Source organism: Cupressus sempervirens, chromosome 7 (assembly GCF_028749045.1).
Source record: "Cupressus sempervirens isolate cs-2001-9-10 chromosome 7, ASM2874904v1, whole genome shotgun sequence".
Lineage (NCBI taxonomy): Eukaryota > Viridiplantae > Streptophyta > Pinopsida > Cupressales > Cupressaceae > Cupressus > Cupressus sempervirens.
Window position 1 is genome coordinate 739,002,627 of NC_143124.1, and position 25,525 is coordinate 739,028,151.

The 25,525-nt window shown below is 35.1% G+C and overlaps 1 pseudogene; it reads right to left on the bottom strand.

Annotated features, from left to right (window-relative positions):
* Positions 1–19,540: 19,540 nt before the first annotated feature.
* LOC149549373 (RNA-dependent RNA polymerase 2-like) lies at positions 19,541–25,144 on the bottom strand (annotated as a pseudogene).
* Between the last annotated feature and the right edge of the window lie 381 nt (positions 25,145–25,525).

The following is a 25,525-nucleotide window of genomic DNA, read 5'->3' on the forward strand; positions in this document are numbered from 1 at the left end:
ACATTTGAGAGAAAAATGGTATGCTCCATTGGTTCTTCTCACTGTAATTGTCCACCCATTTTTTCTCAACAGTTTCACTGTTTGCACTTCTTGCACTATTTCCCCCATATGAATTTAGGCTTCTTTTGTTGTTTTATAGACCCATTTTCACATTTCTTTTGATAGGTAATTAATTTCATAACAATTCTTTATGAGAAATAATATGAATTTAATGAGAGTAAATAATGGATGTGTGTGAAAATTATCCAAAAATGGAATTCAGATCACTTAAAATTTAAACACAAGTCATATCACAACCTAATAATAAAATCATTCAAAAATAAGGGGTACAACACCTAGACACTTGTGCACTTATGACAACTGAATTCCATCAATAAAGGAAATATGAAGATTTGGAAAAATATTTATGAATAAATAGAAATTTCATTGGGTTTTGGTAACCTTCCCTGCCACCTATGAAATATGGACAAGTGCCCAGACTTGTCAGGGTTAGTATGGGGTATGAAACTGGCATAATGCTGCCACAATATAAAGAATGTAGTATTAGATATAATCAAAAAAACCTATGCACTATAAACAAATAATAATTTGAAAATCTTATACATGTTAATTGATCATCACACACAAAAATATGGTAGAAATTACATCAGCAGTGATAGCACCTGTCAGCAAACTTGCAGTGTTTATTGAAAGCATTAGAAAATGATGATGTGGAAGGTGGGTGGGTGGAAGGTAAAGAAATGAGATTAGGTGGATAAAGAAGAAATAAGAAAGAGAATGGATAAGTTTAGAACTTTATGTGGGCATAAAGCTTTTATTATGAGCATGCACAAAGAAATTATTTTTGAAGAGTGATAGACAGAAGGTTAACACCTTCGACTATAGGAAGAGTTATGTGGTGTGTATTTGAATTTAGCCACTAAAACTACTATAGGAAGTCCTCTTTTGTTTCCATCCATTTATCTAACTTAAGTCTATGACCATCGACTAATAATTTAAAAGGCACTAGATCAATGGTAGTTAATTGGACAGCTCTATTTTCAAAGACATGACTAATTTCATATGGACCCAGCCATCTTGTCTATAGCTTGCCTAGCATATCTTTAAATCTGGAATCATATAGTAGTGCCCAGTCACCAAGTTGAAATTTTTTATTGATGATGTGAGAGTCATGCCATATTTTTCATTGTTTCTATATAATTTTAGTATGTTCTAAAATAACTTTGTGCATTTCATCCAAAGAGTTAAGATGCAAAAGATGTTCTCTTTGTGCTATAGGAAGTTCAATGTATGACTCTAGTATAGTTCTTAAAGTTTTATGTTGAAATTCAATGGGAAGCATTACTACTTTCCCATATAGGAGCTCAAATGGTGTGAATCATGTAGTAGTCTTCCATGTTGTTATGCAGGCCCAAACAACTTCTCGTAATATGCTGGTCCAATCCCTATGGTGTAAATGGACTATTTTTGTTAGAATGTTCTCTAGCTCATGATTTGTGACCTCTTCTTGCCCATTAGCTTGAGGGTGACAAGGACTTGATTTTTGATGCCTGATGTTATATTGTTTCATCAGTTCTGAGATCAAATTAGAGGTAAATTGTGCACCTTGGTCAGTGACTAGCTCTTTGGGTACACCATAGTGAGTAAAAAATTCTTCATAGAAAAATTCTACAACTTTTTCATCATGAGCATGCTTCATGGCTTTGACTTCAACTCATTTTTTCAGGTAATTAGTGCACATAAGAATATAGGATTTCCAATTGGATGGAGGATTAGTTGCACCAATGAAGTTCATGGCCCATTTGTCAAATGGTGCTAACACCATCTATGGGTTAAGAGGAATTTCATCTGTTCTTGTTGATCGGCCCATCCTTTGACACTTATCTCACTTCCATGTATAGTTGGCTACATCTTTGTATAGTGTAGGCCAATAATAACCAGTTGTCAAGATTTTTAAGGCTATTCTTTTTGCTGCAAAGTGTCCTCCACATGGTTCATTATGAAATGCATGTAGAATGTCATATGTCTCATGCTCTCTCACACATATTCTCATAACTTGATTAGGTCTAGTGTAAAACAAGAGATTATCTATCTAAGATAAATGGAAACTTTTCTCTACAAGAAACTTCTTTTCCTTTTAAGAAAAATGTTCTAGTATTTTATTAGCTACAATGTAGTTAACAATGTCTGCATACCATGAAGTTTGAACAGCAATATGAAATAAATGCTCATATGGAAATGCATCATCTACAAGAGTAGTGTCATTATCATCATGATGGATTCTTGATAAATAATCAGCTACAACATTGGTTTTTCTAGGCTTATCAATGATAGTTATATCAAATTCTTGCAACAATAGTAACCATCTTGCTAACCTGCCTATTATAGCAGGTTTTTTCATGAGATATTTAATTATTGCATGACTAGTATGAACAAATATGGGATAGTTAGTTATGTAACACTGGAATTTTTTCAAGGCATAAACTACTGCTAACAGTTCTTTTTCAGTCACTGTGTAGTTCAATTCTAGTCCATGAAGGCTCTTGCTAATATAATATATTGCATTTTTAAGATTTTGAGATTGTTGTCCTAGAACTACACCTATGGCATAGTTAGAAGCATTTGTATATATATGAAAAGGTAAATTCCAATCAGGGCTTTGCAAAACTAGGGTTGTGGTGAGAATTTTCTTAAGCTATAGGAAGGCTTCATTACATTCTGATGTTCAACTGAATTCAACTTCCTTTATGTGTAATTTATACAAGGGACTAGCTATTTTGCTGAAATCTCTTATGAAACATCTATAATATCTAGCATGACCTAGAAAAAATCTTACATCTTTCAATTTTTTAGGTATGAGAAATTTTTGAATTACCTCTATCTTAGCTAGATCCACTTATATTCCTTTAGCTAATATGAAAAGACCAAGTAGCACAACTTCCTGCATAAGCATGAAACATTATTCAGTATTAAGTGTCAAATTTTGTTCTTGACACCTTACAAAAACATTTTCAATATTCATCATTTCTTCCTCAAAGGTGACTCCAAATTTTGTGAAATCATCCATATATATTTCCATACAATCATGTGATATATTAGCAAATATGCTAATAATAGCTCATTGGAATGTTGCAAGAGCATTATATAGACCAAATGGTAAAATAGAGTATGCAAAAGTACCCCATGGGCATGTAAATGTGATTTTGTCTTGATCTTCAAGAGTAATATTGATTTTCTTATAACCTCTATACCCATCTAGAAAAGAGAAATACTTCTTTCTAGCTAGAGTATCTAGAACTTGGTCTATAAATGGTAAAGTAAAGTGATCCTTTTTGGTGGCCTTGTTTAATTCTTTGTAATCTACACAAATTCTCCATTTTCCTCCCTTTCTAGGCAATAGGACTAGGTGACACCCATTTACTAACAGATATATGATAAATAAAACCAACATCAAGTAATTTTTGCAATTCAATTTTAACTATTTCTCTAAGACTTGGATTTATCCTTCTCTAAGGTTGACAGAGTGCTAAACACCCTTCATTGATGTATATCCTATGGGTGCACAATGTAGGACTCAACCCTTTCATATCACCATAGTCCCATGCAAAAGCCTTTTCATTCCTTTGAAGCAACTTTGTTAACTATTCCATCTATGTGGGTGTTAATTTGGGATTAAAATGGAGATTATGACCTTTAGATAGTTTAATAGTAGTGGTAGACTCTATCATAATAGATTTAGATATTAGACTTCTTTCTAACTCACACAGTAAGAGTGCACAAAGAATGTCAGGTTTTTGAGTAGAGTACAATTCTCATCACATTCCTCATATGTGATTAATTCCAACATAGAACTTTCAAATACATCTTTTTCTACCACACAACTATTAGTAAGGATACTCTGAAGTATTGAATCTTCCTCTTGTAGCTTTAGAAAGGATTGTCTATGTAGCATTATGAGCTACACTATAGAATTCAACTCTTCTTCTTCATCCCCTAGATCTGGCCAAACATATGTGCTCAAATCTAGTAATGGTTGTGCTAGAGGATATAAATTAATTTTTTTTGTTGCTTGGCCATTGGATATGGTCATATTCCCTGACCTAGAACTTATATTTGCATCAGTTGTAGCTAGCCATGGTCAACCTAGGATGACAAGATAATTAGATAGATTAACTTGGGGGGATAGAATCATGAAGTTTGTAGGATACTCTAAAGAATCTAAGGTTACAACTATGTTTTCTATCATCCCATCAGGGGTGATAGTAGAACTATTTGCAAGTTGAAAAATTGTTGGAGTAGCCCTTAATCCTTCTATTTTAATCTTCTTCATAGTGTCTTTGGTCATGAAATTTATAGTAGCACCAAGATCTATTAAAGAATTTTTAACAAACTTCCCATTTATGCTCACATCCACAACTGGACTACCTAAATTAGAATATTTTGGTGTGATCAATTTTCCTAACATAATGTCAGCCAATTGTCCCACAACATGGACTGTGGTGGGGTCCTTTTTCTTCCTTCTAGGCTTCTTCAGGTAGGCATCTCTAATGGCTTTTTCATAGATTGGAACATCTTTAATGGCTTGGAACAGGGGTATTGGGACATGCATGCTCTTCAATTGATCAACAATATTAGTAGGTTGTTCCTCTATTTGTATAGGTTTATTTCGTGTAAGCCTTTTTGGAAAAGTAGGTTCCATTTCTGGTTGAGCTTGGATTGAAATGGTGACATTGGTTGAGTCAACCACTTTAGAGACTAGGGGTTTTGATGTTGCAAGAGTATTTGGTATTTTAGTTATAAGAGGTAGTTTAGGTGCTAGTAAAGTTGTACCAGATCTTAGATGTATATCTGTAACACTTAGAGAATAAGTATGATACTGCTGAGCATTAGCACTATACATTGGTTGCTATGGTTGTTGGCTATTTGGGTTTGGCTAACGTTGTGTAGGTAACTATATTTTCTTTTGAGATCCAAGATTTGTAGGTGGTGGCATTAGAGTAGGTTGTTGAACTGGGGGTGGTAATTATGGAGTACTAGTATTTTGGTTAGGCCACTGTTGACATCCCCTCTATTAGTTTGTAGACTACCAATTCCCTTGGGGTGGTTGTCATTGGTTCAATTGGTTTTTCTAGTAGTTCTGTTGGTTGGGCTAGGATGGTTCAGAATTCTGAGGCCATTCGGGTTGTTGCAAATTGTTTTGCCCAACATTATTCCAATTAGGTTGATATTGTGGAGGAACTTGGAAATTACAATTTTTCCATTGATTACCATATGAATTTGAATTTTGCAAAGGGTCCTAAGGCATACCTTGACATTGGTCCCATGGTCGACATTGAGCAACAAAAAAAACTTGCTCGTCATCTCCATCTATCTTGAGGTACACAGTTGGAAGATGTTGATTCTCCATGCTTGTAACTAGTTTGCATTAGCAATCCTTCTTTTACTTCCAGGAATGAGGGCAGTATTCTGCTAGTTGTAATTTAGCTTCTGTATACTTCTTCTTTGCAGTCATTGTGTCAAGATGTGTAGCGACATCATTGATGATGTCCTACTTGAAATTTGACAATAGGTTAGATATCTCAAGTTTTAAAATCCCTTGGCTAATTCTTTTAGTGACTATGGAACAAGGTCCTCGATCTTTCTTCATGGTTGACCTTGAATAGTTTTGACAGATCTTCTCGAGGTTATCCCAAGAAGCTTGATATACATCACCACCATCAATTAGGTCTAGTGATTCTAGACAGTTATCATTCACACCTCCCAGAAGGACTAGCTTTTGTGAATCCTTGGACAACACATGCTGAGGGTTCTTCTACAGTATATACAAGAAATGTGAAACATAGTCTTCTAGTTTTTATTCCTCCTTCTGTGATATCCTAAAGACATCATATCCTCTTGAACCAAATGCTTTGGAATACTCTTTATACTTATCAAGAAATAGAGTTTTCATTTCATCTCAAGTTCCTGCTACATTGGCTCCTAAGCCCATGAATCATTATAGAGCTAACTCTTTCAATGTTACTGGAAATAATTTGAGCTTATGGACATCAGTGTTATAGTCAAAACTACAACAAAGTATGTCAAATTCAAACAAGAAAGTATCAAGGTCTTCAGTTGCAAGGCAATAGAACTTTGGAAGAGTAGTTGCAGGTATATTCTTGAGATTATCAATATTTATGAGGCTTGGAAGAGGAAATGGAAACATAGGTTGTGCCATTATTGGAGGTATTAGATTATGAGGTTTCTACTGAAAAGGAATATTGGATATTGGATTATTAACAATTGGTGGATCTAAAGCAGTATTATCAAGGACACTAGCCAAAATTTCAGCAAAAGTTTGTAGGCCACTTGTATTTATAGGTTATGCTCTTGAAGACAATCTTGTAGGGAAAAATAGGGCTTGCATCTTTAAAAGGAAACTCAACTTCTTCTTCAATTTCTTCATTCAAATTAATAGACACCCATGGATGAAATATAGCATATTCATCTCGTTGTCTTCATCTTTGATGCATACAACTGAATTCTTCGCACTGGTGAAGGAAGCTTTAAAACTAGAAATTTCTTAAAACAACTTTATCTAAGAACTATGACTCAAGAATGCTCCTAGCTTGACACCATCCTTGGCAACGGTGCCAAAACTGGTCTACCTCATAATAGGTGTACAATAACCATGCTTAGGAATAATTTATTCAATCTAAGGACTACTTTTCTCACTATGACGTGCATTTAATCTTGTCAACCCAGGGACATATACTTGAAATGGTTGGCATAGTATGTGCACTATATCTCTTAATGAGTCATTATGCTTATGCTACAAGAAAGTAAAATGAAAGGAAAAGAACCTACACTATTGCTATAGGAAACTAACATGCTTAACTCTTTACAAATATTGGAAATGCAATGAAATGCTAACATATATTTCAACTCAGTTCATCTACTATAACTATTCTCACCGATGCTCTAGGAACATTCACAAAAAATGATGCTATAGGAACTTACAAATTCTACTTGCAATAATAGAAATGCTTGGAAATAAATCTATACTATTCTAATCTAATCCACATCCCAAGTGGGTCCCTTTGGTTGGCTTCAACTAATAAACTAACATAGGATAGATGCCAAAAACTATTTCATTACATTTCAAAAATTCATTACATGGGAACAATACATAGAACTATAAAAATAACTCACTACAAAAGTTAACAATTTGTTTTCATAAAATTTCTTCTTCTAATGGGTATGTGCAAGATCATGGTGTACCAAACTATAGCCTTAACTGGCAGTGAAAAAATAATAAATCAGTGTTATGTCAACTTGACACATAATTTTAAAGTGTTTATGGACTTTACATCAAAAAGTTGTAAGAAAATAATTTGTAGGAAATTGAATGTAGTTTCTAAACTACTAGGCCTTATCAGGAGAAAAAAACAATCGATTGGTCAAAAGTTTGGATTTTAATGCAGTACTATGAAAATTTCAAGGAAAAAATAAAAAGTAGGTGTATGTCTAACCACCTTAATCAAAATCAAATGATAATATTTTTTTTAATATAATTATAGATATTAAAAGTAGACTCATACCCAAATGTGACGCATATTTTTCGGTATTTTTATTCCAAATAAAAAATTAAATATGAATTTTTTGCTAAAAAAATTTTGAAAAAAAAAACTCCCATGTCTGATCACCTTAACTAATAGATAATTTTACCAAAATTAATTTTAAAAAAAAATTTCTTATACTAGGCAAAGCATAGAATTTGACGCCACTTTTAGATTTAAAAAATGTTATACCGTTTGAAAGTTATTGCTATTTTTAAATCAGTATCTCAATCAACATTTTACAATAATCTTCATTGATAATTAACTAATAAATACTTATCAAACTCAGAATTTGACGGCAATTATATCGATGAAATCTTGAAAGCGATATTAAAAAACCCTTTTCATTTCATTCAATTTTGATCAAAATAACATTGTCAGATGGCTACCCGAAGTCTGAGTGTCACTAAAACCCTCCTCAAACACATTTTTTGGGTTGAATGCGCAAGCTTGGTACATACTAGGCCTAATCGAATATCTGATATGGCTTAGCGAGCCCCCATCCACTTTTGGAGGGAAATTTCAAATCCCAAAACATTTTAGAGGGAAAACAAAGTTTTTGATTTATAGTTTATAACTTATCAATTATATGAGTTATATTACTATGTAAAAATATTATATATATATATATATATCTATTAAAATAACGTAAAGATATAACATATAATCTATTGATATATAATAATATATTATATTATTATTATTTTTTCTATATTTTTATTAAATAATATATATAATATGATGTATATTAATAATATATAATAATATATTATATTATTAGTATTATAATTTATAAATATTATATATATATATATATATATACATATACATATACATATATATAGGAGTCCTTGGACCCCTAGGGACATATTAGAATTATTTAGAATCATTCTTACGAGTCAAAGGGGGTCATAGGTTGACCTATGACCCCCTTCGACCCATTACATGAAGACATATGTCCCTAGGGGTCCTAGGACACCTAGGGAAATATTATAATCATTCTTATTGGTCGAAGGGGGTCATAAGGTGACCTATGACCCCCTCCCACCCATTAAATGATGACAATTGTCCCTAGGGGTCCTAAGACCCCTAGGGACATATTAGAATTGTTCTTATGGGTCGAAGGGGGTCATAGTTTGACCTATGACCCCCTTCGACCCATTACATGACTACATTTGTCCTTAGGGGTCCTAGGACCCCTAAGGACATATTAGAATGCTTCATCTGGATCAAAGGAGGTCATAAGTTGACCTATGACCCCCTTTGACCCATTAAATGATGACATATGTCTCTAGGGGTCTTAGGACCCATAGGGACATATTAGAATCATTCTTATGGGTCAAAGGGGGTTATAGGTCTCTTCGACTTATTACATGATGATATATATCCCTAGAGGTCCTAAAACCTCTAGGGACATTTTAGAATAGTTCATACGTGTCAAAGGGGGTTATAGGTTGACCTATGACCCCCTTTAACCCATTACATGAAGACATGGACATATTCAAATCATTCTTATGGGTCAAAGGGGGTCATAGGGTGACCTATGATCCCCTTCGACCCATTACATGATGACATATGTCCCTAGGACCCCTAGGGACATACTATAATGCTTCATATAGGTTAAAGGGGGTCATAGGTTGACCTATGACCCCTTGCAACCCATTAAATGATGACATATGTCCCTAGGGGTCCGAAGACCCCTAAGGACATAATAGAATCATTCTTATGGGTCAAAGGAATTCATAGGTTGACCTATGACCTCCTTTGACCCATTATATGATGACATATGTCCCTAGGAGTCCTTGGAACCCTAGGGACATATTAGAATTGTTCAAATGGGTCAAAGGGGGTAATAGGTTGACCTATGACCCCCTTCAACCCATTACATGATGACATATGTCCCTAGGGGTCCTAGGACCCCTAGGGACATATTAGAATGCTTCATATGGGTCAAAGGGGGTCATAGGGTGACCTATGACCCCCTTTGACCCATTAAATGACAACATATGTCCCTAGGGGTCCTAGGACCCCTAGGGACATATTAGAATGCTTCATATGGGTCAAAGGGGGTCATAGGTTGACCTATCACCCCCTTCGGCCCATTAAATGATGACATGTGTCCCTAGGTCCTACAAACCCTAAGGACATATTAGAATTATTCATATGGGTCAAAGGGGGTCATAGGTTGATCTATCACCCCCTTTGGCCCATTAAATGATGACATGTGTCCCTAGGGGTCCTAGGACCCTTAAGGACATATCAGAATCATTCTTGTAGGTGAAAGGGGGTCACAGGTTGACCTATGACCCCCTTCGACCCATTATATAATGACATATGTCCCTAGGGGTCCTAGGACCCCTAGAGACATATTATAATGCTTCATATGGGTCAACAAGGGTTATAGGTTGACTATGACCCCCTTCGACCCATTACATGATGATATTTGTCCCTAGGGATCTTAAGACCCTCAGGGACATATTAGAATGCTTCATATGGGTCAAAGGGGGTCGTAGGTTGACTTATGACCCCCTTCGACCCATTACATGATGACATATGTCCTTAGGGGTCCTAGGACCCTTAGGGACATATTAGAATGGTTCATATGGGTCAAAGGGGGTCATAGCATGACATATGACTCCCTTCGACCCATTACATGATGACATATGTTCCTAGTGGTCCTAGGACCCCTAGGGACATATTAGAATGCTTCATATGGGTCAAAGGGGTTCATAGGTTGACCTATGACCCCTTTTGACCCATTACATGATGACATATGTCCCTATGGGTCCTAAGACCCCTAGGGACATATTACAATCGTTCTTATGGGTCCAAGGGTGTCATAGAGTGACCTATGACCCCCTTCAACCCATTAACTGACGACATTTGTCCCTAGGGGTCCTAGGACCTCTAAGGACATATGTCGTCATGTAGAATGATTCTAATACCCCTAGGGACATATGTCATCATGTAATGGGTTGAAGGGGTTCATAGGTCAACCTATGACCCCCTTTGACCCATTTGAACGATTGTAATATGTCCTTAGGGGTCCTAGGACCCCTAGGGAGATAATAGAATCATTCTTATGGGTCGAAGGGTGTCATAGGTCAACCTATGACACCCTTTGACCCATATGAAGCATTCTATTATGTCCCTAGGAGTCCTAGGACCCCTAGGGACATATATTAATATATATATTATATTTATAGATTGTAATACTAATAAGATAATATATTATTATATATTAATAACATAGCTCATAATAATAATATATTATAGATTATAATAATAATATATATTAATAACATACATACATAGATACATACATACATACATATATATATATATATACATATATATATATATATATATATATATATATATATATTACATTATTATATTTAATAAAAATATAGTAAAAATAATAATAATATAAATTATATTTATAGATTATAATAAGAATAACATAAGATATTATTATATATTAATAGATTATATGTTATATCTTGACATTACGTTATTTTATATATATATATATATAATACATATTTACATAGTATTATAATTGAAATAATTTATAAATAATAATCTACAACTCCCAAACTCATTTTTCCCTGTCATTGCAAACCCGACAACATCACTTTTTCAGTTTTTTCTCATGAGTTTTATAAAACATCGCATTTTGGGGCCCAACCAATCAAAAAAAGTTTTAAAATATAACATTAGGTGTTCAATAGTGTTATCTGAATGGGGAGCAGCAGTCATCGAAAGGCTAAACACAAAAGGAAGATATCCAATGAAGACATTGTGGCATATAGGGAAAGGGACAAAATGGAACACCTAAGAAAAAGATAAGGTATGCTAAATATTAGTCAAGTTGACGATGAATTAGTCAAAGGTGAAATCATAAAGTCAGATAACGAATATGTACAGTTGGAGAATGAAAATGTACCTATTGAAAAGATAATGCCAAAATTGAAAATTTTGAAATCGAAATGCTACCAAGTCATAATCCAAATTGCATAATTGACCATGTAGAACATGAAAATGAACAAGAACCTTACATATCTCCTAATTATAATTGACATGAAGCTTCTAAAACACCAAAATGGATAATTGAAATTGATGAAATGATTATTACTAGTTTGGAAGGGAAAAAATAAAAAAGAAACATTCAGTTATGGGCTTCAAGACTATATCAGATGTTTTCTGACAACAAGATAGTGGTAGAGCAATGTCATTTTTTCATGCACTTATTAAAGATGCAAAAGATGAGATCTATGATTTCCAAATTGAAGATTTGTGTCAATAAAAAGTTGGAAATAAATGCCATTATTGTGAAAAATCTTTTTAGTGCTCTCAATAGCATTGATAAAAATAGAAGGGAGAAGGATAACAGAGCTACTCGAAGGGTTATTACAACCTCTTTGGTAAGTCATCATTTGAGAAAGGGTTGATATATGAGAAAAAATTTTATTGATTTGAATCTAAATTTTACTACTTTGAAAAGAGCACTTACTTGACGAGAGAAAATTGATGATCCTCTTCAAAATGAAATATGGGCATTTGGTGGGGGACTTCCACGTTTTGATAAGAAGCTATCCAATGATGTGAAGTAAGAAATTACACAATTTTGGCACTCTAACTCATGAGTATCACCCAATGCTAAAGACGTGTTAAAGTTAAGAATTGGCATTAGAGACTGCATGCCACATCCTAAACACTATTTGGAGGTAAGTCAAACTATGTTGTTTAAAAAATTTAGAAAGAGTCATCCAAGTCTTTGTATATCACAAAGGGCTTTTGAATCTTTGAAGCCATTTTATTGTATGTCACTCAAAATTTGAAATACATGTTGTTGCAAATATTATGTTGAGTTTTCTATGCACCATGAACTATTATGCTCCATCTGTTCTACTTTGCATAGTAAAGAAATGTTGGAGGATTGTGGGGCTAGTGGACTTCCAAAATAATCAAGAGACTTGCTAGATCAACTTTTATGTTGTAGAGTTTATGGTTGTTTGTTTTATAGAAATGCTTGCTTAAATGAGAAGTGTTCAGAATGTGGTGGCTTATCCAAGTTTGACACATGTTTCCATGAGGGGTGCAAACAAGATCTTGGAAAGACAATAGTGAAAAAAAAGGTATCTGAAATAGTGAAATACACATTGAAGAGTGGGGGTGAGAGCTCTATATGTGAATTGCTTGGAAAAGATATCAGTGTGGCTAGTTTTATTTTAGATTTCAAGGAAAATTTTTTTGACAAGTATGCAAGACATAGTCACAGGTCTCAGTGGTTGGATCAATAATTTAGAATGTGTAAGGAGACATTTCCCATTGGCACTATTATATCAGTTGTTGATTTTCTAAGAACTACACATTGCAACCTCAAAATGAGACACAATCTCAATATTACAACTCCATTCATATTGCTATTTTTGTTCACATAACATATAGACCCTGATAGTGTGGAAGATAATCAAAAGATTATTAGAGAGTATCATTTTTATATGAGTGATGATAGATCTCACTCTCACGAGTTTGTGCAACATTGTTTTGAGAATTATTTTGATTTCTTACATGAGCATGCAATTACTATGGATAGGCATATCATTTGGTCATATAACTATACAGGTCAATTCAAGAATGCTTGCATGTTTTATTGGTTGTGTAGGATGCATGTAGAGAGAGGGGTGTCTCATATTTGGAGTTTTTTTGAGTTATTCCATGGAAAAGGGGAACATGATGTAGCAAGGGCATGTGTGAAGAGAGCTTTAGTTAAGGAGCAACTAAAGATTTCAGCAATAGAGCTTCTTGATGCTTGTAGCATTGTTGATTGGTGTAGTTTAGCATTATCACAGGGGGGGGCTCTTGATTTAGTGGTATGTAGGTTATTTTGGTTGGTTGAGGAAGGGTCCATAGTTGATAGATTAGATTGTGCTATAGTGAGAGACTCATAAAAAAATGCATTTATTTCAGAGCTCTGATTCTAGTACATGAACCATTTGGACATGACAACTAGCTTGCTTTTGTCCTAGTTGTTTTCAGTTTGATTGGGATCACTATGAGTCAAGTGAGTGGGTGGACACATGGGCTCCACATTATCTTACTCCATTGTCTATCATACCCTCTATTAGAAATGATGACATGGAAAGTTCACTTGAGCATAACCATCTATCATATCTACTTCAGCCAGGACATGTCTTTGCATTGGTTGCACCACATGGGAATGATGAGAAATTTGATTATTGGTTAGCATGTTGTGTAAGAGGTAATCAAAAATTTGCACAACCAATCATAGATGATGATGGATTCACATATCCTACTCGTTCAGTGGTTGTTGTTGGAACATGGCTGCAGACATACATGCTTAGAAGGAATAGAATTCCTACATTCAAAGACTATCAAAAGCACAAAACAATTTTCATATATTCGCATCTTATTATAGCAACAAATGTAAAGTTGTTGAAGCATCAAGGAAGACCAAAAGTAAAAGAACTTTTTACTATTGCTAATGCTGATCATGAAGCCCTATTGGAGACCCTAAAATAAAGAGAGAACCCTATTGGAAAACTCGACTAGGTATATTTACTTCTTTATGTTATTTTCTTCATAATGATTCAATGAACTGATGATTATCTTGTTTAATACAATAAGTTTTTAATTTTTTTATGATATTGGAATGTAGGTACATCATGAGGAGTTGGAGAGGGGTAGTATTGGGGAGAATTCCTAAGATTTATGATGTATTATGATGTAAAATGTGAACTTTTTTTAATATAGTTTTTGTAACAACGAAAAAGACAGGTTCAATTAGTTGCACATTCTAATTTGTATTTTGGTAGGTTCTTTGTAAGGAATTATAAGAGGAAGATATTGAACAAGTTCTTGCAAATCATATTAGCATGTGATATAGGGCTATAAGGCCAATTTTAAGAGCATTTATAACTATATGAAAGATAATTGCTTGCGAATATCTTATTACAAGTTTGGCTTTTTCCTTATTTGACATAAAGCTGACATTATGATTATTGAAACTATTTTTAACAAACTAATCAAATAAGAAGAAACTAGAAAGTACAAATGAACAATTAGAATACTTGATTTCTTCCATTTTGCAACCAATCATGGCAGTTGAAAGCATAAAGAGTCATAATATTTTATAATGTTTTGAAAGACTTTCATATTGAAAAGTTGAAAAGGACCATAAGATTTGAATTTTAGTAATGGCTAGGTTTGCATAGGGTAAGTGATTCATTAGATAGGTCCTAATAAGGTCTTATAATAATCTCAAGTCAATTCATAAGTTGAAACATCCAATAAGTCACTTAAAATATAGCTTATTGCTTTAGAAAATTCAAATCTTGAATGTAACGGCTACATGATCATTTTGGACGGAAACTCCATAGTTTAAATTTTATGAAGGAATAGGAAGTGAAATCGATTGGAGGTGGTTGAGCGGGTTATTAACCATCCCCTAAAACTTATAAATAGTGTTTGTACGGACTGTAAGGGCAGTATGTATGGACTGATTCCGAATTTTTAATAAAAAAGCTTGGATTTTAATAGCAATTTGAAGGCTCTTTGGAGTTTTTGAGTTCTTTATGATATTCTAATGCATTGAGGATCTTCTAAGATTTGTAAGGAAGTTTAGGACCAAGTTTTGATTTTATTTTTTAAGGGTTATTCATCTAACTTTCTGATTGTTAGCTGGAGCAGTCCTTTCCATAAGCATTTTGATAGTTTTTTCATCTAATCATGGCCATTCCATGAAATTATTACCTGATTCTTCATGGAATTCCATTGTCCTAACATTTATAATGTCTTCTAACCCTAAAATGATCAACTAACCAGAATAATTGGTGGCCACCAAACATATAAGGGTGAAAACAAGGGTTGAAAGTGAGGGGACAGTCCTATAGGAAGAGATTTTCCTTAAAGAGGGTAGTTTTTGTGCATTTTTTCATGTTTATGGTGATAAAACATAGATGTCTGAATTTTGAATTAATCCAAAAAGGCTTGGCACGTGTGAGATTGGTGATGCCCTAGGAATAAGGGTTTTGAGAAGGTGAATTGGGGCTTTTGGGGTTAGGGAACCCATAGACTAAAATTGAGAGTGGATTTGTCTAATTGAAGTCATTTTAGGAGCCTATGAAAAGTTTAGAGTCTAGATCTTAAGTCCTTCTAGTGGTTGCTTTGTAAATGCATCTTTTCTACATTGTTAAAAAATAGGAGAAGTGTGAAAGTTCATTGATATTTTCCAAAGAAAGGGTATCTAAGTATTATATATGTTTTGTGAAAGAATAAAGGGTATCCAAAAGATCCATTTATTCAAAGATTCTTTTGGAAAAAACAAAATTTATCCACCTATTTATCTTGCTACTGTCACAGAATCGTAAAGTTGCATAAACAACATTTTGGCATGTTGTGGATTTTGGCTTGAAAAGTATTGAAACTCAAGGGTAAGTGTTGGAACATGGTTAATATGTTAAAAAAAACTCATTGAAGCCTTAAAACCTCCTAGAGTTGACCATTTGTGGCATTTGACCATCAAGTCCTAGAAGGGTCACTTGGCACATTGTTAAAAATTTGCTCATTTTAAGTTATTACTTGGGTCCATCACCCTATCCTCTGCATCACTTGTATATTGTCAGCATTTGGGACTGAAGCAACATGTTGCATTTGATCCTCTCCCTAATCATCTTTATGTTCAAGTGCATCATGGTTCATAGTGTTTCTCCTTTTTGTTTGTTCATCATGGTTACGATGCATTATTACAACCATGCCAACTCTTCCTCCATTGATTACCATGCTTAGAATCATTGGAAAAATTGCATATACTCTAAATTTTTAGTAGCAAGGTTCTCACAAAAAACTTTTACAATACTATAAAAATAATCTTCTAAGCTTTGGTTAGCTACCATCTCCAAATGATCTATTCATTAATATGGTGATTTAACATCATTCTAATATGTTGAGCTCTTAGGCCCACCCCTTGAAACAAGAATAAAATCGATAAGAATTTATTTGCATGCAGTCTCAAGCCTCCCCAAATTAACTAGTCATTACCAAGGTAGTTCAACATCACCCATTAGTGTTGAACCCTTAGGTCCACCCTTCCAACTGAGAGGAAAACTGGTTCTTAGTCCAATAACATTAATGAAATACAAGGAACACTAGTGCAAAGCACCTAATCATTTTTCTTTTCTTGATTTAATAAGGTTTAGGGATAGATCTAATGATCTCCCTGTGACCATCCAAATTTGTAATGGACATAAGACCCCATGGCGCAACTATAAGCCTTGGCCATCAATTGGTCCAATAAAGTGGATTTTTGTTAAATTCCATGTTTTTAAGGTAAGTCTAGATGTTTAGAACATTATTAGGGTCCCTAGGAGTTTGTAGAGTCCATTTGCAATCAAATTTGCAATAAAACTTGTCTTAGCACAAAAATTGCAAAAAGTTGCTTAGCAACTTTTGCAATTTTTTTGACAACTTTTCAAAATCTAATCGTAGCGGCTAGAACTATTCAAATTTTTAGTGCCATTAGCTCCGGGTGGGTGAGTGAACCCTAGTGACACCCTTGTTCTAGCCACAGAGACCATCCATCATCTGCGGCCACCCCATACTGAGGAGTCCCCAAGGTTCTCTAAATGCATTTTGAGGTCGATCTTCTGAGGGTCATAACTCAGAGGTCATGAGGGCTATCGATGAACTGTCAAATGCTACAAGACGGTGATGTTGAGACCTAAAATAAATTATCTCATTTTCCAAAGATCACATTCTATTTGGATTCGACACAATGATCTTGCTCGATGCCAAAACTCGCAATGTGCCTCAATTCATAGGTGCACCACAGCATAACTTTAAAACTGCTGATCTTGGCATCAAATTGTCAGTGCCATTAGCTCTAGGTGGGTGGGTAAACCCTACCCACACCCTTGTTCCATCCATGGAGATTGTCCATCATCCATGGCCACCCCATACTAAGGAGCCTCCAAGGTGCTCTAAGTGCATTTCGAGGTCGATCTTCCAATGGTCATAACTTGGAGCTTGTGAGGACTATTGATGAACTATTGAATGCTACAAGATAGTGATGTTGAGACCTAAAATGACCTATCTCATTTTTGAGAGATTACATTCCATTTGGATTCGGCACAATGATCTCACTTGATGCCAAAACTCATTGTGTGCCTTAGTTCATAGGTGCACTACAGAGAAACTCTGAAACTACTAATTTTGGCATCAAATTGTCAGTGTCATTAGCTCCAGGTGGGTGGGTGAACCCTAGTGACACCCTTTTTCTAGCCACAAAGACCATCCATTGACCACGGCCACCCCGTACCGAGGAGTTCGCTAGGTTCTCTAAGTGCATTTTGAGGTCGATCTTTCGAGTGTCATAACTAAGATCTCATGAGGGCTATTGATGAACTATCAAATGCTTCAGGACAGTGATGTGTAGGCCTAAAATAACCTATCTCATTTTTGAGATATCACATTCCATTTGGATTCTGCACAACGATCTCACTTGATGCCAAAACTTGCAGTGTGCCTCAGTTCATAGGTGCACCACAACATAACTTTGAAACCACTAATCTTGGCATCGAATTGTTAGTGCCATTAGCTCTGGTTGGGTGGGTGAACCCTATTCACACCCTTGTTCTAGCCGTGGAGACCATCCATCATCTACAACCACCCCATACCGAGGAGTCTCCAAGGTGCTCTAAGTGCATTTTGAGGTCGATATTCTGAGGGTCATAACTTGGAGCTCATGGGGACTATCGATGAACTATTGAATGCTATAAGATAGTGATGCTAAGACCTAAAATGACCTATCTCATTTTTGAGAGATCACATTCTATTTGGATTCAGCACAATGATCTCGCTCGATGCCAATACTTGCAGTGTGCCTCAGTTCATAGGTGCACCACAGTGCAACATTGAAATCGCTGATCTTGGCATCGAATCATTAGTGCCATTAGCTCAGAGTGGGAAGGTGAACTCTAGTAACACCCTTGTTCTAGCCATAGAGACCATCCATCGTCTGTGGCCACCCCATACCGAGGAGTCCCCAAGGTTCTCTAAGTGTATTTTGAGGTCAATCTTCTAAGGGTCATAACTCAGAGCTTGTGAGGGCTATCGATGAACTATAAAATGCTACAGGATGATGATGTTGAGACCTAAAATAACCTATCTCATTTTTGAGAGATCACATTCTATTTGGATTTGGCATAATGATCTCACTCGATGCCAAAACTCACAATGTGCCTCAGTTCATAGGTGCACCACAACATAACTTTGAAACCACTGAGCTTGGCATTGAATCATCAGTGCCATTAGCTCTAGGTGGATGGGTGAACCCTAGTCACACCCTTTTTCTAGCCATGGAGACCATCCATCATTTGCCACCACCCTATACCGAGGAGTCCCTAAGGTGCTCTAAGTGCATTTCAAAGTCAATCTTTTGAGGGTCATAACATGGAGCTCGTGAGGACTATTGATGAAATTTAAAATGCTGCAGGATGGTGATGCTGAGACCTAAAATAACCTATCTCATTTTTGAGAGATCACATTTCATTTGGATTCGGCACAATGATCTCGCTCGATGCCAAAACTCATAGTGTGCCTCAGTTCATAGGGGCACCACAGTGCAACTTTGAAACCACTAATCTTGGCATTGAATCGTCAGTTCCATTAGCTTTGGGTGGGTGGGTGAGACCCTTATTCTATCCATGGAGACCATCCATCATCCGCAGCCACCTTGTACCGAGGAGTCCCCAAGGTTTTCTAAGTGCGTTTCAAGGTCGATCTTTCAAGGGTCATAACTCGGAGCTCGTGAGTGCTATCGATGAACTGTCAAATGCTATAGGATAGTGATGCTGAGGCCTAAAACAACATGTCTCATTTTCAAGAGATCACATTCCATTTGGATTTGGCACAGTGATCTAGAACACTGAAGGAGGAGGCATACTCAATCGAAAAATATGAGCTATCTACTTTGCCAAACGTAAAGAAAACTTCCTGATTCCATCTGAATATCAGTAGTTGATACCATCTATATGAACATAACTATCAGGAATAAGGGAAACTTCATGATCTCAAATATTTAATATTTACCTCGAAGAGTTAAATGGTTGCCCCATTTTTGTGGCATGTATGGCTGAATCATTTTTACAGTGGAAATCTCCCATCCATTTTCTAATGGACTCGGTAGTAACTTCATCATTTGAAGCAAACATCTAGATTGAATTTTCCCTCAACTAACTAGCCAAGAAGCCAAAGAATTGAAACCTTTTGTAGCCTATTGTAATGCCTTCCTTCAAAATTGACAATATTCTGTCATATACTTGTGATCTTTGTGGTCTTGCATGAAAACCATATTCAATTTTTGTAGTCAAAGCAATTGAATGAAGTTTATTAAAGTCCTCCTCCAAAAAAGATACTTTGAAGAAATCATCAATATACTTTGAAAAATGCCTTGTCACTTGACTTGAAATATTCAAGTTGGGGCCCAAAAAGTAGACCCTAGTTGGAGTAACTAGGGCTCGATGGAATTTCAATGTGCCATTATGTCTAGAAATTGTCAAAGACTTCAACTGATTTTGACTAGTTTGCAACTTCTTTACTTGATTTTGAAGCCATGTTTTTGGGTCGAAACATGTTGACTTCAATTTATGCAGTTCTATTAAGGCCATACATATGTGCAAAGATGATTTCTTCTCATTATTTAGAAAATCAAAAAGTTGACAATTCAGTGTTGGGCCACTAAGTATCTCATGATGAATAAGAGAGTTGATTTGAAACAGTATTTCATAAGGTAGATTAACACCCTCTGGAACATTAATAGTTGGAACCATACGTGGAAAGGGAGAAAATAAATTGCCATTTTTTAGAATAAGTTTCTTTGTCATTGCTCTATGCAGAGGAAAGCTTTCAATGATTTTAGTAAGCTCGATACCATCAAGAAGTTTCAGAAAAAATGCATTTGACTGTCCAATGCTACAGAATGCTGAGAAATCTATTTTCCTATACCAGATAATCTCAATGTCCTCTTTGCAAAATTTGTAAGGATCCTGTTCAACTATCAAATAGGATCTTTGCACTAAAACCTTCTTAAAAATTCTTGGACCAAACTACCACTGTGAAAAAAATAAATAACACCACATGTTAACTTTATTAGCATTCTACTCCAAGTCTACAAGCACTATAATATTTGCAATAAAAAGTTAATTGCGTGTGAAATAGGAGGTGAATTTAAAACCTTGCTTGAGTAGAAAAATTTGATATCCCTTAGAAATTGTATACCTTTTTTTATAGTTTGTGATAACAATTTCCTTTTCCTCATTTAACAAATGCTTAGTTATCAAAGGTGGGAGTGATAGAAAGTCAACATGTAAGTATGCTTAGAAAAGGGTTAAGCAACAAACAATAAGTAAGAAGGATGAGACACTTCTTCAAGAATCTAGCATCATGTGTTAGTATTTAATGTTACAAAAATTACTTATATGTCTTATATTCCTATTATTATCTATATAAGTCACACATCTTTTTTATGTTATTACAGTTTAAGTTTAAAAGACAAAATATATGTTAAAAGCATTTGGTTAGCTCAACCACTCAGAATAAGACTTTTCTAGTGCCAGGGACATTGAGAATAAATATTGAATTCATATGATATTAATTTTTAAATGGGCTAGTGAACTGATTGATTTTGATCTTGAAAATTTTATGGTTAAATAGGTTTTGAGTTAGAGTAGTGCAAGGATGGAGATTTTTAAGAAGTTTTGTCATCTATATCAGCACTGCCAGAATGCAATAAGTGCTAAATAGACCATACATTATTATAAGTCATAAATCTATACAAACCACTACTCATATAATATGAATCAATAATAAAAATTTGAACTGTAATATACCATTTATTAATAATGAACATATCAAAATAGACCAGCATATCCATAGACAAAGTACTCAAATATATATCAAAACACATAGATCCATATACAAAATGTGGTTGATCATGCCATCAAAATGTGTATAATATCAATGTTTCTATATATAATGTGGCATATGCCATCTCAAAATGTCTCATGATGCATCCTACGACAACTATACTATCCTAGGGTGCTGGTGGATGATCAAAATGTAGCCTCTTCGTTGCACTAGGTGGATCAGATGCATCCTAAATAAACAAAAACAGAAAACCCAAAGTTAGACTACTAAATTTATATGATTCTTTGTATCTAACATTGAATTACTCAAATGCATAATGATATTTTTTGTAATGAAGATTTATACTATCAAAATTTCATAATAAATACCTCTCTCATTGACCTCCTGTGTCGGTCAGGAGTCCTCTCATATGCCCTTGGAAATGCTTCTACCTCTCTGATTGTGGGTTGTATATGTTCAAATATGTTTGTCAAATGAATCTACAATTTAAACTATAACATTATAATTGATAGCATGCTAAATTTATAACATATTTAATCATGAATTCAAACTACAACTTACTATTGTAGGCTCCTCCTCAAGAAGGAGTGGTCATGTCATCAAATCTACATAACTCTCCCGTCGGACCTCATGTGCACTAGGAGTCTCCTATGAGATACAAAATAGTAGTTGTTAATATCATGGAAATCAGTTTTGAATTTATTTATGAAGATAAGGATAATAAAAAATAAATGATACTTATTCATATAGTGGTGCTCTCAGTGTGAATGGAAATCCCTGATGATCTACAACGTAGAATCTGTACATGCTCATTGCCAGTAGCCATGCCCTATATACAATAAAGAATGTAATTAAATGGGATTACCAAAAACATGTTACAAGAATGCATCAATATTTAATCAAATAGAAAGAAAATAATTACCTTTCATTTGTTAATCCACGCTAGCTCACCCCCTTCACTTTGTCCCCCTAGGACAGGTGGTACTTGCAAGATAAAAGAAAGTTTAGCAACCATATATGCTACAATATCAAATAGAAAAAAAAATGTGAACACAACATAATGTACTGTAGATGTCTCAAGGCCAAATGAAATGGATAAGAGCATGGCATCATGTTGGTAAATAGATTTGTTCTTTTTATCTTTCATGAAATTATGACTCTTAATGCCTAGATTATGAACAATATCTATTCACAACAGTTGAAAAGCCATTTTATGGTTACCGAATTTTCTCTAAATTGATAGGTATAGCTCCCTATATGAATGATATTCAAAGAATTTTGTTTGTTCCTCCTATGTAATTTGGGGTATGTTCTTGACCTGAGAACAACAGAGGTATAACCAAGTTAGACATAGACAAGACCTAACTCAGGTGAGTTTGAGTTCTAAGAATCTAATTATTTTTTGTGTATTCACAATCTTATGAATTCACAAAAACTTTAGATATCTAACTACAAAAACTTGAAGCTAAACTACTACTATTAATTAATTATACTAAAGTTTCCTCTTTGAATGAACAATAACAATGCTTATTACATTCACTCATTGTATTGTGAACAAGAGAAGTAAAACTCTGTTTATTCCTCATTCCAATTCCAAACATCTAAAGAAAATGCTAACTTCAACAATTCTACAGAATAGTAAATAATTGATATTGAGTACTCTCAATTGTCTCTGCAACAAAAAGCATCTCACACCAAAAATTTGCCGACCTTTGATTAACCATTAAATTTCATACATATAGGATTTAAGAGATGACCATTACAATAGGAATATCAATCGGTTCATCTTCTCAGATGACAAATGGCAAGATGCTAGTTTGTTGAATTTCAAAAGTTTAAATTTTTTTATAACATTTACATCAGAAAATAGAAAAGGAGTATCAAATAAGTCATTTAGACTTCTTTCCCTTTTTAGTTTTTGCCCTATATGTTTTGGCAGCCACTATAATTGGGATCATCTCCTCGTGACTAGGCACATGTACATTGGTGAATCTTAAGAGCCACTTTGAATGCTCCTGAGCCAATTCCTTTACTGCACCTAGCTAACTTGTCAACTCTCCAGCAGCCACATGTATGCATCCATCGAGTGTTTGCAATTCTACCACTCTGTTTTGACTACTTGAGATCATCCCAGATAGATTATTCAAGTATGTAGAGAAGTTATCCTTCATTACCTCTATCCCAATGAGAGCCTTTCCTTGCTCGCTACTTTGTGGATCTGTGTGTAACCCTTGCATGAGCTCAAATGCTCTATTTTGGATCTTCTTCACCTTTTCCTTTGTTTCTTTGAGTCCTTCCTCTGCATCTTGAATCATTTCTTGCTTGAACTGCATGTTCTAAAGCCATTCAAACAGAGGCTCAGTCCCCTTTTTCAAAATATTTTCTTTGATTGCCTCTTTTGCCTTCATTTGAATGGCCATATTTAGGAGAGAAAGACATTCCTCACACCTTGCCTTTTCTGCAGCTAAAGTGTTATGATTAGAAGTGATATTATCCTTCTCAATTTCTAACTATAGGATAATATTTCCAATCTGATCAATCAGAATAGCTCCATCTGTACTGAGCTTCTCAATCCATTCCTTTTCGATCTAGCCAAAATGTCTATCCTTTTGGAGTTGTGAGATGAAGGCTTTCACTTCTTCTACATTAGGGTTCTTAGTAGTAGGCACACCAGTAATGGTTGCGAATGGAACAACTAGTTTCCTGATGAATCTTTTTAATTCCTCAATCTCTGCTTTCATTTTGATTTTTGACAATTTGAGATCCTCCAATTGTTCCTCTATCACCTCGTTACTTGATCTCCATAGGCCAACTTTTGTATCATGCCTAGCTTCTCCGAGATCAATTGAATGTAGAGTGAAGTCTTCTAGCATCATATCTTCAATTTGCCCTGCCTTGTTTGGTTTCGCTACCTCTAGAGTTAAGTGTCATGTTTCTAGATCTTGTCCTAGAATTGACAAAGTCTTCTGCTTCTTAGCTTTCACCATGGTAGATCTTGAGCGAACTGCTTGGGATAAAAAATCTTTCAAAGGAACACCTTCATCTTTCCTTTTTCTCTTCTTTTCCAAAGTATCCTTGAGCCAAGATTCTATACCAATCACTTTGGAGGCTGTTACAAGTGAATCAATGCTTAACATCTTCGTCTTCATTGGAGTCATTGTTGCTGTAGTTGCAAAAACGGGGGTCTTTGGATCCCGAGAAAGAAGTTGAGATGAACTTGGAGCTTTCTCTTATTTTTGGGCTTTCTTTGCAACTTCATCGGAATCAGTAGATTCGCTACTACTACTTTTATCATCTTTGACCTCTACTATTTGAATAGGAGAACCAATGGACTTTAGAAGTGGAGCACTTACAGATGGTGTAGGGCTACAATGAGGGGATAAGATAGGGGCGACATGAGGAGATGGAGTTGGAGAAGCTTGGGGAGATGGGGGTAAAGCGGCTTGTGGAGGTGAGACTGGAGCAGGGGATCCATCTTTCTGCTCTTTCATTCCCTTGTCAGCTTCAACTTGAGTTCCAATAACTAGTAGCGATCCACCTTGATAGGTTGGGGCTATTGGAACATACTTCTTTGGGGGCTGATCACCTCCTCCCATAGATTGGGCTGATCTTTGAGCAACTATGGAAGTAGCACTAGGAGTGGTACTTTGAGATGAAGTAGGAGTAGCTATGGCTGGAGAAGCTTGAGTAGCTTTGCTCTTTCTTTAGCCTTTCTTATCTATCCATTCAACCCACTTCCCAGTTCTTTTGATAATTATTTCCATCATGACATCAAAATTTTCTTCTATGTCAACATATTGTTCAGAGCTAATAGGAGTATTCCTCAATTTTGTCAAATATGTATTATTGAACATATTTTGACCGTCATCCTCCAGCCCTTCCACATCTAAACCTACTCCATATGTCTTTATTTGATCAATTGTAAATCTGGCATAGGCCCAGTCTTAGCTCTCCAGCTCATCCTTACAATCTGCCCA